The sequence below is a fragment of the Sorex araneus genome, chromosome X (assembly GCF_027595985.1).
Source record: "Sorex araneus isolate mSorAra2 chromosome X, mSorAra2.pri, whole genome shotgun sequence".
Taxonomy (NCBI): Eukaryota; Metazoa; Chordata; class Mammalia; order Eulipotyphla; family Soricidae; genus Sorex; species Sorex araneus.
This window is the reverse complement of record NC_073313.1, coordinates 78,154,553-78,171,594: the sequence shown is the minus strand read 5'-3', so window position 1 is coordinate 78,171,594 and position 17,042 is coordinate 78,154,553. Positions and strand designations below refer to the sequence as shown.

Here is a 17,042-nt window from a genome sequence, read left to right as displayed (position 1 = left end):
CTTCTCTCACTCTGGGGACACTTAAACAGCATCAACACAAGTCGCTTAAGCTTATCCTATACCAGCAGGCACCTTCCTGCTATATAGCACTCCAGTTCTGAAAGAGACGCTTTATCTAAAGTGACATTTGCAAATATTTATGTTTAGCTCCGTCTCCTAGTTACCTGGGAGCTAGACAGTTGAGGGTCAGTATTCTGGGCCGCTGTCGCCTGACCAGCTCAGCTTTCACTCTCATTCCGTGCATATCAATGCGATTAGACTTAGACAGTACCTCAGGGTGGCCCCTGAGAACCTTCGGGACATAATTTGATGGTGCTTGGGGAATCCTGCCAGCTATGTTTTCGGGGGTCACTTCTGGCAGATTTTCGGAGACCATGCGGCTCTGGGAATGGAACTCAGGTCTTTTGCATGCCAAATATTCACTCAACCCACTGGGCTATCGTCCTGGGCCCTGTAGACCTAATTTGGCATGCACTGCTTCTTCCCACTAAGAACGGTGGCTGCGGACAACTGCTATGTTCACAACTCCCATCACAGGGACATTTGAGTGCTGTAGAGGCATGATCTCATTTGCTCCCTGAAAACAATCCAGTGCTGTAGATAATATTCCCGTCTCTGCTAGCCAGATGAGGACACTGGAGCTTCGAAAGCCAAGGAGATTTTCCCAGAGTCACACAAGCTATAAGTGCCCAAGCCAATATGCTGACCGAAGTCAAATGAGAGCAAGCATGGACCAGGATGCCAGATTTTGCTTCTGACATATTAAAACACTGTTCCGGTCAGCTTGAATGACAAAAGAAGAGATCAAAATATGTTCAGGGCCCTAGAGAAGACAGGCATTTGTGATATACTTTGAGGAAGATTCCTCTCCAGAGTGGATAAAGACAGCTCTGGTGCTAAAGGAGAGTTAGCACTCAGGAAAATTGACTTTAGTGCCACGACTTATTCTTTAACATGCCAGAACCAGAAGGTGCTTCTGCATCATCTAGTATTCTTAGGACTGCAGAGACAAGCAGGTAGGGCCTTTGCCGTCATGCGGCTGACCCAGGTTCGATCCCCAGCATCCCATATGGTCCCCCAAGCCCACCAGGAGTGATTACTGAGTGAAGAGCCAGGAGTTTTCCCTGAGCACTGCTGGGTGTGCCACCCCCACCCCAAAATAAAATAAAATTCTTTTTTAAAAGAAGTGCAAATCAAAAGTGGAGAGAGAGTATGTGGGAAATTGTCTGCCATGGAGGCAGGGGGAGGTAGGAAAGGGGGGGTACACTGAGGAGATTGGTGGTGGGGGATGTGCACTGGTGGAGGGATGGGTATTTGAACGTTGTATGCTTGTAACTCAAACATGAAAGCTTGTAACTGTATCTCATGGTGCTTTAATAAAATAAAATGTTTTAAAAAAACTGCAAAGGGGGCACTAATGTGATACCACATCAGGTAGGGCATTTGCCTTGCACACAGCCGACCCGGGTTCAATTCCCAGCATCCCATATAATCCCCCTAGCACAACCAGGGGTAATTCCTGAAGGAGAGCCAGGAGTGACCTCTGTGCATGACCAGATGTGACCCAAAAAGCAAAAAAAAAAAAAAAAACTGCAAAGGGGCCGGAGAGATAGTATGGTAAGGTTTATGCCTTACAAGTCGCCAACTCAGGTTCGATTCCCAGCACTCCATATGGTTTCCTAAGCCCATCAGGAGTGATCCCTGAGTGCAGAGATAGACGAAAACCCTGAGCATAGTCAGGTATGCTCCTCCCTCAAAAAATAAAAACCTTGGTGCTGAAGCGATAGCACAGCTGGTAGGGCGTTTGCCTTGCACGCAGCCGACCCGGGTTCAATCACCAGCATCCCATATGGTCCCCTGAGCATCGCAGGAGTAATTCCTGAGTGCAAACCAAGGAGTAACCCCTATGCATCGCCGGGTGTGACCCAAAAAGCAAAAAAGTTAAATAAATAAAAATTCAAAAAATAAGAACCTTTCCATAGAAGTTCCTTCTGGCAGCTTCAAAGTGCAGGAATCATTGATAGCCTTGTCAGGGTCTGTTTGTTTTCACACATTGAAAAGAAAATGTAGCGATCTGTTTTAAGATCTCCTATGAGGGATATAGAATGGTCTCAAGCCAAATCTAACTCAAAAAACGTATGTACATGCACACATACAGGGGCAGAGAGAGAGAGAATTGAGTAATAGAAAATATGGATTAGGATTTCTCAGATACCAGATACTCTCGTAGGGATAACTCAGCAGGTTGAAGTTCATGTTATGCATGCAGGAAGCCTGGGCTTGATCCCCAGCACTGCATGCTACCACCCCATGCAGTGCTGGAGTGACCCTGGAGCACTGTGCAAGGAGTAATCCCTGAGCACCACCAGATGTGGCCCAAAAATCAAAAGAAGGAGGAGGAAAAGGAAAATATGAAGAAATTTTGTGTTGACCATAGTCTAATGCTATGGGTAGAGGCTGGAGTGATAGCACAGCGGGTAGGGCATTTGCCCTCCACACAGCTGACCCGGGTTCGATTCCCAGCATCCCATATGGTCTCCCAAACACTTCCAGGAGTGATTCCTGAGTGCATGAGCCAGGAGTAAACCCTGAGCATTGCCAGGTGTGACCCAAAAAGAGAAAAAAAAAGGGTAATGCTATGGGTAACTTCTGGGAATAGTCTGAAGGAGGCAAAGTTACTTCGACAATGGCTAATAGTTAACATAGAGAACATTTACAAAGTGCTAGACAGGCTTGTGGGAGTATGGATTCATTGAAATCTCCCACCAATTCTATGAGCCAGTGTTCCTATTATTATTCCCATATCACAGATGAGAAGACTGAGACCTAAAAACATCATTAAGTAAGTTTTCCCAAGGTAAAAAAAATAAAACTGCAGGGAGAAAAAACTGAAATTTGAATCCAAGAATTCTAGCATCAAGATTCATGCTTAAACCAAAACTGACATTTCTCTACCCAAAAAATGACGACTATATGTCTATACCTTTTGCCTCCTGAGTGTCTGCTATGCATGCTTCATATATTAGTTCATAGATTTTTGAGGTTAGAGCTTGTGTATGTGTGTGTGTATGTTACCAGGGATACAAGCCAGGGCCTCACACATGCAGAACAAGTACCCTACCACTGAGCCACTTGCCCAGCCATTCATTTGATCCTTAAACATTCCCCCCCCCAAAGAAAAACAATCTCATGAGGCACCTCTCATGCCCTTCCTATAGGTCAAAACACAGAGGCACGAGATGTAACTTAACAGGCAGGTCAAATGATAGCACCGTTAAGCACACGGTAAGGAGACAGATAGCAGAGAATAATGCCATGCCATCGTACAGCCATTTCTGCCTTAGTTCATGGTTCCTTGGTAATTTAAGGTGTCAGGGGAGGTCCAGAGCAATAGTACAGCGGGTATGGCCTTTGCCTTGCACGTGGCTGACCTGGGTTTGATTCCCGGCATTCCCAGTACTGCCAGTAATTCCAGATTGCAGTGCCAGGAGTAACTCCTGAGCATTGCCGGGTGTGATCCAAAGGGCAACATAATAAATACATTGTACTGTGAATTAATAAAATTAATAAAGTGTCCAGGGAAAAAATATGGCTTTTCTCTCTTCCCATATTAGAGGGCTACCTGTCCCCCTCCCAAGAAAAGCCCACCGCACAAACTGTTCAGGCCTGCGTTCGGGTGGGGGCGGAGCATCAGAAGGCTGGAGCCATAGTACAGTGGGGGGAGCACTTGCCTTGCAAGCAGCTGACCCAGGTTCTATCCCTGGCAACCCCTAGGGTCCCTGAACACCACGAGGAGCGACCCCTGAGTGCTGAACCAGGAAGAAGGAACTAAACCTGGGGCTCCCATAACTGCTGCAGCCCTGTGAAGACACTCTGGATAAATTTTTGTGGTTGGGCTTTTTTTTGCTTGAGAACTGGCCTCTGACATGCATGAACTAAGCAGCTTCTTCTGGAGACCAACAATCTCTTCCCTGGTTGCCATCAAAGGTGACCTCTGTTGCCCGGGGAAATCATCGAGCCAGTTGGTGGACAAGAAGCAGGTCACCTGAGTCAACTTACCTCCACTTGCAGGCTACTGCATCCTTTCAGGAAGTCACTGATGTTGGCGACGCAGTCGGCTTCACACTGGGGCTCCAGGCAGTACTAGAGAAATATGGTCAAATGTCACCAGGAGCGTGTGCCACCGCAGGTCAAGCTGACCAGATTCATCGTTGGCTTAAAAAATGAAATCATCAAAGGTTTTCCTGCAGGGGCAGGGCGGGTGAGGGTGTGGGGGGAGGGGGGCATCTCTGTCAATCCAGGAAGAGAAATAACCCCTGAAGGAAGTGATGCAAATAGCTAAACGGTTGGTAGGGCTTTGTTTCAAAAGTCACTGAAAGTTTCTGCTCCCCCCACCCCCCCTCCCCCCCAGCCACAGCTCCTAGCAAAACCCTTTCCCCCCCACAGAGGCAAGCAAACTGGAGAAACGCAGTTTTTTCTTTGCTTCTGGCTTTAAGGTATTAACTGGACTTCCCCTCCCTTCAATGTTTATTTCCAGAGATCTCTCCATTTGACCCCTCTCCCCGACCCCGTTTTGCCTCGGCCTTGCACGATGAAGCCATGATAGCTAAACCTGGCGCTCAGTGAAAATGCAGCCCAGTTCCAAAAAGCAAGCACACACCCGCACATTCCTGCCTGACCTTACGGAAATAATTCTCGAGGCTGAAGAGGAGAGCTACGCCAAGGGTTAAGGCACTCGCCTTGTATATAGCTGACCCTAGTACAATTTCTTCGGGCCACAGCATGGCCTGGAGTGAACCCTGAACACGCCTGGGCGTGGCACAAGAACAAAAAGAACAAAAAGGGGAAAAAAAGAATTCCCAAGTCCTACTTTGAAATATGTTCAACATGCCTAGTGGAGAAGTACCCTGTCCTGGAGATCAGGGGTGGGCAAACATGAACCATTTTGAATTTTTAGAGAAAACTCAGGTCAGTTTCACTTTGAAAGCATGTTGCCTTCGAAACAACTTGGGGTCCCTTGGAAAAAAGTTCTATGACATTTGGAATTGTGTCTCTGAGTTCCCAAAGAGCCTCTCTTGCTATGACTCTTGCATTTTTTTTTGTTTGTTTGGGTTGGGGGGGTCACATCTGGCTGTGCTCAGGCCTCACTCCTTGGCTCTGGGCTCAGGAATCATTCCTGGCAAGTTCAGGGCACCATCTGAGGTGCAGGGGATCGAACCTGGGGAGCCACAGTGTACCATCTCTCCAGCCAACGGTTGCATTGCTCTTCTTCGATTTGGGGGCCACACCTAGCGATTCTCAGAGTTTACTCCTGTCTCTGTACTCAGGAATTATTCCTGATGATGCACAGGGGATCATATGGGATGCCAAGGATTGAACCCCGGTCGGTGTACAAGGCCAGTGTCCTAACCACTGTACTCTCCAGCCCCACACTCTTGGATTTCTTTGAAAAGCAAATCAACCCTGGGTTTCCCGAAACAGCCCATAAACACCGTGCATGTCTGTGCGAGACTAACCCTCTAGTCTACCGGCTCCTGTGGACCAAGGGCGAGTTCCAGACCCGGCCAGGCTGCTCAGGGCGATGTCACCCGAATCTCCACGATCTCCACGGCAGAGAGCTTGTGATAGTGGTGCACTTCTGGTCCCCCCAACCCCCCCCCCCACACACACACAGCCACTTGTAACCAGTTTCTCTGCATTCATATTGGAGACTCATGAGTAACGGACACCCTTTCACTTTCGGACTTTGGCAAAGAACAAAAACCCCCACAAGGAAGGGCTGAGAGGGGAAAATAAGCGAAAAGGCCTGGGGCCCTACATCAAGTTCCCAAGAGGCACCTTCCTGGCTGGTCTCTCTGGCCCCGAGCCCCCCTTACCTTTTCCACAGAACCAGGCCGAAGTCTGTTGATCAGTTTGCACAGCACTACCCCATTTTTCAGCGAGGACTTCAAGAACTCCTCCGGATCACAGATGGTCTTTTTGGGGGAATCTAGAACTCCCAAGGATATAAGCCATGTCACGATTCGCTCTTCTGGATTCATTACCGGGGACGGCACGCTCTGAACAGCTCTCTGGGGCGGCTGGAAGGGCTCAGCCACATCCGTGATTGCATCTGCGCTTGGCTTCCTTTTTATGACTTCTCTTCTGGGGCTCGCAGAACAAAGCTTTAAAACAAGTTTTCTGAAGCAACGGTGGAAGGAACCCACTTAACTGACAGCACTGAGACGACAGCTAAGTTCAGGCTCAGAGAGGTGGGGAGAGAAGAAATGGGAAGGAAAAAAATCCCAGGTCACCCAGGTTCTTTCAGACCCTGCAAGACAAAGTCATAAGGAGAAAAGCAGAAGCTGCACACGAGATGCACAAACCAGCCCCCACCCCTGCCAAATACACACACACACACACACACACACACACACCAGTGCAAGACTCTACGGGAAGGAAGTGAGGAGGGAGGAGAGTGAAGGAAGCCAGTGCTCTTGGAAAACAGAGGTGAGCTAGCACTTCAGGGGACCTTGGAAATAAGACACTCGTAGGCCAGTCTGGGAAAATGCTGTCAATAAATAGTCTCGCCCCAGTGAAAATCTGGCTTCTGTCAGGAGGAAGGTGCCAACTGGCTCGGAGGTCAGACAGTTCTGGAGCTCCTGGGAAGCCGTGCTGGCACCAAAGGCTCAAAGGAGGTAGTAGGCCGAGAAAATTCTTCCCAGAAATGGCCCGGTGGTGGCCTCCTGCTCTCTCCCCAAGGCAGTGTGTCACGACCATTCCTCTCAAAACACGTTGAGTCGCACGGTGACAATGTGCCAAGTAAATGAAGATTGTGCCTGCTGTCACCATCACTGTGTACAAGCAGAAGTTAGGAGAATGGCATTTTACTTTGCAGCCAAAAAGCTATGTTTAGGGAAATAGGCTAAGGATAACATCTGACATCCTGTTTACTTGCATTCTTTAGCAATTCTTTTTCTGGACCGGGTTCCACTCCACAATCCAGCTGCGGTACCCTCAGCACAGGCTCAGAAACAATCTCCTAAGCAGGTGAAAAACATTTGAAAACAGACTGCTTGTGAACAAAAGAACACTTGTCCTCTGTCTGCCCTACAGGACAGAAGGCTGTTTCTCCAACAACAACCAAAAAAAAGCACACTCGTCATTAAACGCTGCTGCTTTTTAGAACATACATGCATCCATGTGCACACACAGGCACAACTAGTCCATCACAAGAGGTCTTCACTGTTCTCAAACATTCTCCAAGCCAGTGGAAAGAGTCATATTAGTGGGAAGTCTTTGAGAAGAGCACCTTCCGTAGCTTCAGAATGAAAAATGCCTGATACTGCCCAGTGTGGGCTGCAGCGATAGCACAGTGGTAGGACGTTTGCCTTGCACGCGGCCGACCACAGTTTGATTCCTCTGCCCCTCTCAGAGAGCCTGGCAAGCTACTGAGTGTATCTCGCCCTCACGGCAGAGCCTGGCAGGCTCCCCGTGGCGTATTCGATATGCCAAAAACAGTAACAAGTCTCAAAATGGATATGTTACTGGTGCCCGCTCAAGCAAATCAATGAGCAATGGGATGACAGTGACAGTGACAGTGACTGCCCAGTGTTACCCTCCTGCATGCAGGGAAGTCGGCTAAGCTTCTGAATCCGTTTCAGCACAACCAAATCACCAGCTTAGATGATGCTACTCAATATTTTCAAAGCTCCTTCTACTTGCCCTGTGACAACACTCCTCCACCAGTACGTAACCTCACTGGAGGAGTCTTTTCTGATTTTGTGTGACACTGCTCCTTTGGGCCAGAGAAAAAGTTCAATGACTTAGCCGTGACCAGAACCGCTTATGGGCCCCTGAACGCTGCTGGGTATAGCTCAAGAACCAACAACAACCAAAGGGACCGGAGAACTAGTAGAGCGGGTAGGGCACTAGCATCAAATGATCCCTTGTACCTTGTACAGTCCCCTGAGCCACACTTAGAGTCAACCTGGCACAGAGCCAGGAGTAAGCCCTGAGCACAGCTGGATGCGCCCCTCACCCCCGCCAAAAAACCCAAACAGCAAGAATGATATTGTTCCCAACAGAGTTCCTGATAGCCTGGTACACAGTAGATGTTCAAAAATGCTGAATGACAGCGCAGGGATGTAGCTCAGTGGTTGAGTGCATGCTTCTTATACCTAAGGTTCTGGGTTCAATCCCAAGCACCCAAAACTAACTTAATGAATGAGTGAACTCATATGGTATACTGGAAGTTGATCTGATTATAAAAAGAATTTTTGTTTGTTTTGAATGGCTTTAAGCAAATATCTTTTCTAGCTAAATTTTATTTCAGGGCGTTATTTGTTTGGGGATCGTGCCTCATGATTCTCAGACTTACTCCTGGATTTGTGCTCAGGGATTATTCTTGGGGGTGCTCAGGTGACCATATCTGATGCCAGAGATCAAGTCTGGTATGGTTACATACAAGGCAAGTATCCTGCCTGTTGTACTATCATTCCAGCCCCTATTGTGTACACTTTTTTTGTCTGTTTTTGTTTTAAGGGCCACACCTGGCTGTGCTTAGGACTTATTCCTTGTTTTGTGCTCAGGGATCACTCTGAGCAGTGCTTAGGGGACCATATGCGATGCTGGGATCAAATCCAGGTGGGTTGCATGCAAGGCAAGCAAGCACCATACTTGCTGTACTCCAGCCCTCTGTTGATAATTCTCTAACAAGGATTTGGCCTCTGAATGTTCATGAATTTCACTTAAAAGCAAACTAAGTATAGTCAATCAAAAGATATTTTTGAGGGGCCTGTTGTTTTTTGTTAGTGGTTAGTTTTTGGCTAACATCCAGCTGTGCTCAGGAGCTCAATCAAAAATTTTAATTGACTTTTGCTCCATGGCCAACCCTACGTAATGAGAAAAAATCCATCAAAATTCCATCTGTTGCTAAGTGACTTATATGTCATTCTCAAATCCAGTCAACTTAAGCACAATTCTATATGTCATTTGGATAGTTTTCACAATTACTCACCCAAATTGTACTGTACAGACAAAGCAGACATATTAATAAAATATTATATACATTCTCTTATGAAGAACAAATCCTGAGGAATTTTGAACACTCAGACATAGATTTGAGCCCACTAAGGTCTCCTAGATAAAAATCTGTCACATTTAAAAAGTCATTAGCTAAAGAATATCACTCTAAATAATTAAGTAAAATCAGAATGACAAGGCCACTTCTTCCAAGCAGAGAAGACAGTTTTATTAATATAATTAAAAGTTAAGTTTGTGGAGTCAGAGCGATATCATAAGGGTAGGGTGTTTGCCTTGCATATGGTCAACCTGAGTTCAAACCCCAGCATCCCATTATGGTCCCCCGAGAATCACCAGGAATAATTCCTGAGTGTAGACCATTACAGAATGTGATCCAAAATGCCAAATAAGAAAGGAGAAAAAACAAAAAGTTAACTTTTATATGATCAAATGTCAAGAAAGCAAGGAATGCTGGGACAATAGGACAATGGTTTATGGCTAGCATCGCAGACCAGAGGAACCAGACTGGGTAGGGAAGCAGGTAGAGATAGAAAGGAGCAAATAAGGAGCCAGAATGATAGTACAGTGAGGAGAGTTTTTGCTCGTGGTTTACTCAGTTTCAATCCCCGGAATCCCATATGGTCCTCCAAGGACCGACAAGAGTCATTTCTGAGTGCAGAGCCAGGAGTAACACTTGAGCATCATTGGATGTGACCCAAAAAGAAGAAAGTAAAAAAAAAAAAGAAAGGAGCTAATGAGCTGGGGAATAGAATGTGGTGGGGTTGAGCGGTAGGGGGGTGGGATAGGATGTGGAGGAGTAAAGGGGGTGAAAAACTCTGAACCTAATACTATAGTAAAGGGGGAGAGGGGGAGAGGGAGGACTTCAAGAAATCAGACATTTTCAACTGGTCACTTGAATTCTCACCTACATGAGGGGAAGCTATATAATAAATTGCATTTTACAGTTGACTGCCAAAGAAAATGGAAATGACTAAGGAGAATGAATGCAACCCTGAAAGGGTATACCCCTTTCTCTTTTATTTTTTTTGGGGGGGGCGCTTGGGGTCACATCCAGTGAAGCTCAGGGGTTACTCCTGGCTCTGCACTCAGGAATTACTCCTGGCAGTGTTCCTCAGGGGACCATATGGGATGCCGGGGATCAAACGTAGGGTAGCCAGAAGCAAGGTAAACAACACCTTACCAGCTGTACTATAACTCCGGCCCCACCCCTTCACCTGTGCCCAGGCGGATGACAGGAAAGCAGTTTGGGGGGAAACATGCCTTGAAGCAGCCCACAGAGCATCAGCGACAGACTACAAAGCAGTAGATCTCAGACCAGAAGTCAGCAAAAGACACAGGGCCTCTCAGAGTACCAAGGAGCTGGACAAGTGGCATCGTTCATCGGAAAGGTCAGTGAGGGGACAAGATGGGTGACGTCATACACAGGAAGCAAGGAGAGAAAGCCTGGACATCAGGGAAACATCTCAAAATGCCTATTTCATTTGTACAGTAAAGAAATTTCACTTTTCCAAGCAATGTTGTTTCCCATTTTAAAATGTGAGACCAAGGACCGGAGTGACAGTACAACAGGGAAGGCATTTACTTTGCATATGGCTGAGCCAGGTTCAACCCCCGGAATCCCAGAAACTTGAGTGCTGACAGAAGACAACACATCAGGTACAAACCCTGAAAACTGCCTCATGTGACCCAAAAAACAAAAAATAAAATATGTGACCAGGGGTCAGGGAGATAGTACAAAGTACAGGGCCTTGCATGCAGTCCACCTGGGTTCAATCCACAGCATCTCCTATGGAACCCTGAGCATTGCTAGGACTGATTCTGAGTTCAGAGGCAGGAGTAACCCCTGAGCATTGCCAGGTGTGACCCAAAAAGACAAAAAAGAGGAGTAAGCTCTGATCATCGCCTGGTATGGCCCAAAACATAAAAATAAAATAAAATGTGAGACCACTACTTTGAGTTTGAAATCAACTTATTAGTGCTTACATTTTGTTTTCTAAAATATTTCTTACATATAAAATCTTAACACACTTAATACCTTCATGGCCATGGTCCATTAAAAGCTATCTTTTAGAATAGAGTCCAGCTTGATGATGATTGCTCTAATATTGACACATAAAACTTCTCAGCACAATAATTAAAAAAAAACTTTGACATTTAAACATTGGGACTTGTGTATGCTAATAATACATACAGAAATCAGGGACTCACAGTCAGGTGAGTTACAGTTTTATGGTTTTATGGTTACTAACACTAGCAACACATGAACACAGGAGCCAGAGTGGAAAGGGCAAGGGCCCCAATCTATTTTTTAAAAATTTTGGGGCCTGCGCTCTCCACATCTCAGGCCAAGCCTCACCCACGAATGAACCTTACCCTGGACCGCATGATTGCAAACACAGACACAAGACACGTCATAGGACACACCCTACCCATACTCCAGGAATGCCGCACCATATTTAATGGGATTCAAAGTAGGAAGCAAAAAACCTTAGAGGGAAATATATTATTTTGTTTCTGCTTTGGTGCAGGAAATGGGGTTCAGGATGGAAACATGCGAAATATGGTGGTGGGAAGGTGTAATGGTGATGGGATTGGTGTTTGAATATTAAATGTAATCAAATATTGTCAACTACTTTATAAAATTTTAAATAAATAAGGAGTGCTACAGCTGTAAAAAAAAAAAAAAAAAAAAATTTTGGGGCCTGGAGTGATAGCACAGCGGGTAGGGCGTTTGCCTTGCACGGGGCCGACCCAGGTTCGATTCCCAGCATCCCATATGGTCCCCTGAGCACCGCCAGGGGTAATTCCTGAATGCAAAGCCAGGAGTAACCCCTGTGCATCACCAGGTATGGCCCCAAAAGCAAAAAAAAATTAATAAAGTTGTTCACAATCATTTATTATACTCAATATTCCAGCATCAATCCCATCACCATTACACCTACCCACCACCATCATTTCTAATTTTCTTGACCACCACCCAATCCCGCCCTAATAATAGGTCCTAAATAATTTATTTTGTATTGTTCATTATGAAAAATTCACTAAAATAATCAAAAAAACGTTGTTCAATCTCACCCTGGAGCCATTAAGCCATTAAGAGATTACTAATATGTTGTTACAAGTTGAGTCTGAGCGCTAATATTTTTTTAATCAAGATTGGTTTCCTTATACTTTACATCCCACCCAATGTAGTGTTCTATTCCTGGTATATCAGTGGTATAGAGAATGAGATGTCATGTTCCAGGAATTCTAAAATTTTAAATAAGGAGATATGGCTGGAGTTAAATTTGTTTTTGAATCTTTATTTATTTTGCTTTTGGGGACACACCCAGCGATGCTCGGAGGTTAGTCCTGTCTCTGCACTCAGGAATCACTCCTGGTGGTGCTTGGGGAACCATATGGGATGCCGGGGATCAAACCCCGGCTGCATGCAAGGCAAACGTTTTACCCGCTGTACTATCTCTCCGGCTCCCTGGAGTTAAATTTTTAACAGGATGGTGACTTTGGGGTCTGGAGGCATCTCTGCAGCTTGTTGATCTCTTCTGAGATTTATTTTTGAGTTGCTGAATAATGGCCAGTTTGTTTTGGCGCCAGAGGCAGTTCATGAGCATGACTGCCAGGCTCCCGGAAGAACAGGGGGATGGGGAGAGGTCACCTATCCCTGACCTCATTAGAGCCTGGAGATTTTGCATACCTGAGTTTTTCAATAGATTCATTCATGGACGAGCCTGTGGAGATTGGCTGTGAGCATGGCAGCTATTGGGTTCTGGAGGTTTTCAGCTCTTTGGGTGGGTGAGTCCTCCACCACTCCCCCTCCGGGGTGCCCCAGAAATTAGATTCAGCCTGGTTAAGGATCTGGAGGCAACTCTGCTGCTTGTTGATCTCTTCCAAGATTTATTTGTGAGTCCTCAGTCTATTTCTGATCCTGGGTGTCATGTTCCAGGGCCATGAATTGGCTTCCTCCTGGGCCTTTCCATCTTCATCCTCTGCTCTTAATGAACTCTGACCCAGAATTTCAGTTCGTTTTCCAAAACCACTTATTTAATAGGGTAACACCCTTGCTCCAAAAATCCTCAAAGGCTGTCCACAACCTGAAGCAGTAATTACAACCATCCACAATAAAAATCACTCTTGTGAGGGAGAAGAAAGAAAGAAGAATGCTATGTGAGCCAAAATAGGCAAGATTTTACCAAAACACACTCTGCAGGAATCAATGTCAATTGCTGATTAAGTTGCATGCTAGGGGTTGGAGAAAGAGGAGGTAAGGTATTTGCTTTGCATGCGGCAGACCTCAGTTAAATCCCTGGCACTTCTTATGATCCCCAGAAAACTACCAGAAGTGACCCCTGAGTACAGAACCAGGAATAAGTCCTGAACACCATTGGGTGTGGCCCCCAAGCCCCAAATAAGTAAAGGCTTAAAGGCTTAAAGCCTTAATCAGTGAAGGAGAGAACAATGAAGCATCACTGTCACTGTCACTGTTACCCCGTTTGCTCATCGATTTGCTTGAGCAGGCACCAGTAATTTCTCCGTTGTGAGACATGTTGTTACTATTTTTGGCATATCGAATACACCATGGGTAGTTTGCCAAACTCTACCGTGCAGGCGAGATACTCTCAGTAGCTTGCAGGGCTCTCCGAAAGGGGCGGAGAAATCAAACCTGGGTCGGCCGAATGCAAGGCAAACACCCTGCCCGGGGCACTATCGCTCCAACCCAAATAAGTAAATATAAGTGAAATATAATTAGGTGCCTCCTGTCCAATCTAATCTACTGTGCTCTTTTAGGATTTTTCTCCTGGAGAAATAGCATCATTTTACCACTGTCAAAGTCAATGACCATTTCTCAAACTCAACTCCCATTGAGTGTTAGCTCTTTTCTTTTTTTTTTCACACTTGACTTTAAAAAATTTTAAGATGGAGTGATAGTACAGCAGGTACAGCAGCATTTGCCTTGCCTGCAAGCAAAGCTGGTTTTGATTCCCAGAATCCTGTATAGTCCTCTGAGCCCTAGCAGGAATGATTCCTCAGCACAGAGCCAGAAGCAATAATCCCTAGGCACTGCTGGGTGTGGCCCCAAAAGCGAAACAAAACAAAATCATGAGTATGCCTCCTCCTACCATTCTTGACTTCCTTCCTCAAGGGACTCATTATCTTGGCTGAAGACAGAGTATCTGGGTTAAGACACTTGCCTTGCTTTTAGCTGACCCCGGTCCTCTGAGAACTGCCAGGACTGAGCTCCAAGCACAGATCTGAGAATAGCCCCCAGCACTGCTGGGTGTGGCCCCAAACCCCACCTCTAAATTATCTCCCAGCCTTATTATTTCTTGTGTCTTGGGGTTTGGTTTGAGTTTTGGCCCATACCTGGTGGTACTCAGGGGTTACTCCTGACTGAGCACTCAAGAATCCCTACTGTCAGTGCTCATGGGACCATATGGGATGTGGGGGATCGAACAGGGCTAGCCTTGTGCAAGGCAAGCTCCTTACCCGCTGTACTATTGGCCCCAGTCTCTTGTTATTTATTTATTTATTTATTTATTTGGATTGAATGGCCAAATCTAGCAGTATTCAGGAAATATTCCTGGCTCTGTGGTCAGGGGTCAGTCTTGGAGGTGCTCAGGACATGATGCGGTACTGGGGATCGAACCCAAGTCTCCTTCACACAAAGCATGTGCTCAACCTATTGAGCCCTCCCTTGGGCCCCCTTGGGCCCTCTTCTTGCCTAGGCTGTGGCAATGGACTTTGGACCTTGAAATAGTGGTCCCTTCGCTAAATGGTGTGATAGGAAGTTTTATCAGTAATTGGTGGTGGAGTGACATGGCAGGAAGAAGGGGGTTGACTTCCTGTTTCCTGTGTGCTCTCTCCGCAGACTTTGGGGACCTCCCCACTTTCCGAGTGCTCCCCTACTACAGCAGTGGCTTCCTCAATGCACGGTGGGGAACAGCTTCCCCCAACACCAGCTTTCAGCGATTCTGTGCCAAGTGTCTCTAGTGAGACACCGCCCCTGTGACTCAAGAGAAGGGCACATCAGGAACGAGTGCCTGCAGGCATAGCCAGCAAGCTCCACTGACTCAGCAGCAAGCCACTTCTCCACTGCTGCCTGCTCTTAGCACAGGGTGGAGAGGAGGCTTAGCAGAGTGCTGTGGGCTGAGATTATTCTAGATTATTCTTATTTCTGATGCTATATATTTTTAATCTACATAGCGATGTCTATATAGGATATATCTATATAGGATTGGAGCAATAGCACAGCGGGTAGGGCATTTGCCTTGCACACGACCGACCCGGGTTAGATTCCTCTGTCCCTCTCGTAGAGCCCGGCAAGCCACCAGAGAGAGTATCCCGCACGCACGGCAGAGCCTGGCAAGCTACCCATGGCATATTCAATATGCCAAAAACAGTAACAACAAGTCTCACAGTGGAGACATTACTGGTGCCCACTCGAGCAAATCGATGAACAATAGGACAACAGTGCTACAGTGCTATATATTTTTTATCTATGGTTCTGATTATAGTTCTCCTCCCTCTCCCACAATTTTTACTAGCCAGTCCCACATTAGTCCAGTACTCTTCATTAGAAAGAATTCTACTTTGGGAGCTGGAGAGATAGTACAGGGTGTAGGGTGCTTGCTTTGCACACAGCTGACTCGGGTTTGATCCCCGACATCCCATCTTGTCCCCCAAACTCTGCTAGTAGTGACACTTGAGCACAGAGCCAGAAGTAAGCCTTGAGCATTGCAGGGTGTGGCCCTAACACCCCCCCCCAAAAAAAAAGAACCTGCAAAAACCTTTGCCAGTATAAAATTCAGCTATTTAAAGTGGAAAATTAGAAAATGGAGTTATAGTACAGCAGGCAGGACATTTGCCTCGCATGTGACGACGCAGGTTCAATCCTGTCATCCCATATGATCCCCTGAGCATTTCCAGAAGTAATTGCCAAGTACAGAGCCAGAAGTAACCCCTGAGCATCTCGAGGTATGATCCAAAAACTTTTTTAAAAGTGTAAAATTGGGGCCAGAGTGATTATACAGCGGGGAGGACATTTGCTTTGCATGTGGCCAACCTGGGTTCGATCCTTAGCATCCCATATGGTCCTCCGAGCACTGCCAGTAGTAATTCCTCAGTGCAGTCTGAAGTAGTCCTTGAGCATCGCCAGACATGATCCAAAAAGCCAAAAAAAATAGACAAAAGTGGAAAGTTAAATGGCATTAAGTATATTCAGAGTGTGGTAAACAACCCACTTGTTTATAGATGGGTTTTCACTTTTTTCAGGGGTGAGGTTTTGCACCACATTTGAACAGGCATTAGAGTTACTACCAGCAATGTATTTGGGGTTGCTCCCAGCACTGGGCAGGGGACCATGAGGTGCTGGGGATTGAACCTGGGTTGGCCACATGCAATGCAAGCTTCTTCACCCCTGTGCTATCTCTCTAGCCCTGGCTTCTCTCTTTATGATAGATATTCTACATGTCCATGATAATCTCTAGTCAGATGTTTGTTGAGACCCATAGTCTTGGCTATCAGGAGATTGAAGTCATCTCATTGCCCGTACTGCAAATGACTCCCAATAGGGGAGGTTTTAAAGTTGAAGGTGCCTGTCACCTTATCATCAACTTTGGTCTCAATGGGTCAGAACAATAGTACAGTGGGTAGGGTGCTCATCATACACATGGCCGACCTGGTATTGGTCCCTGACACCGGATATGGTCCCCTGAGCACGGCTAGGAGTTATCCACAGAACCAGGAGTAAACCCTGAACACTACCAGATGTGCACCCCCCAACAAAGTAAAACCTCAACACCTTGGCCTTCAGTCAGACCACCATGTACTCTTTCTTTTTTTCTCTCAAACCATCGACAATCATTTTCCATTTTACCGCAACCCCCAGCCCAATCCTAGGGAACCACTGCTCCACCACGTATCTCTACAGGATGTCTTTTCTGACCAATTCAGTAAGTGGAATACTAGAAGATATTTTGGGGGGCTCTTTTTTGGGGTCACACCCGGCGATGCACAGGGGT

General features: G+C 46.3%; 1 pseudogene; it reads right to left on the bottom strand.

Moving 5' to 3' along the window:
- Nucleotides 1–487: 487 nt before the first annotated feature.
- On the bottom strand, nucleotides 488–6,112 carry LOC129399743 (rho guanine nucleotide exchange factor 6-like; annotated as a pseudogene).
- Nucleotides 6,113–17,042: the final 10,930 nt, after the last annotated feature.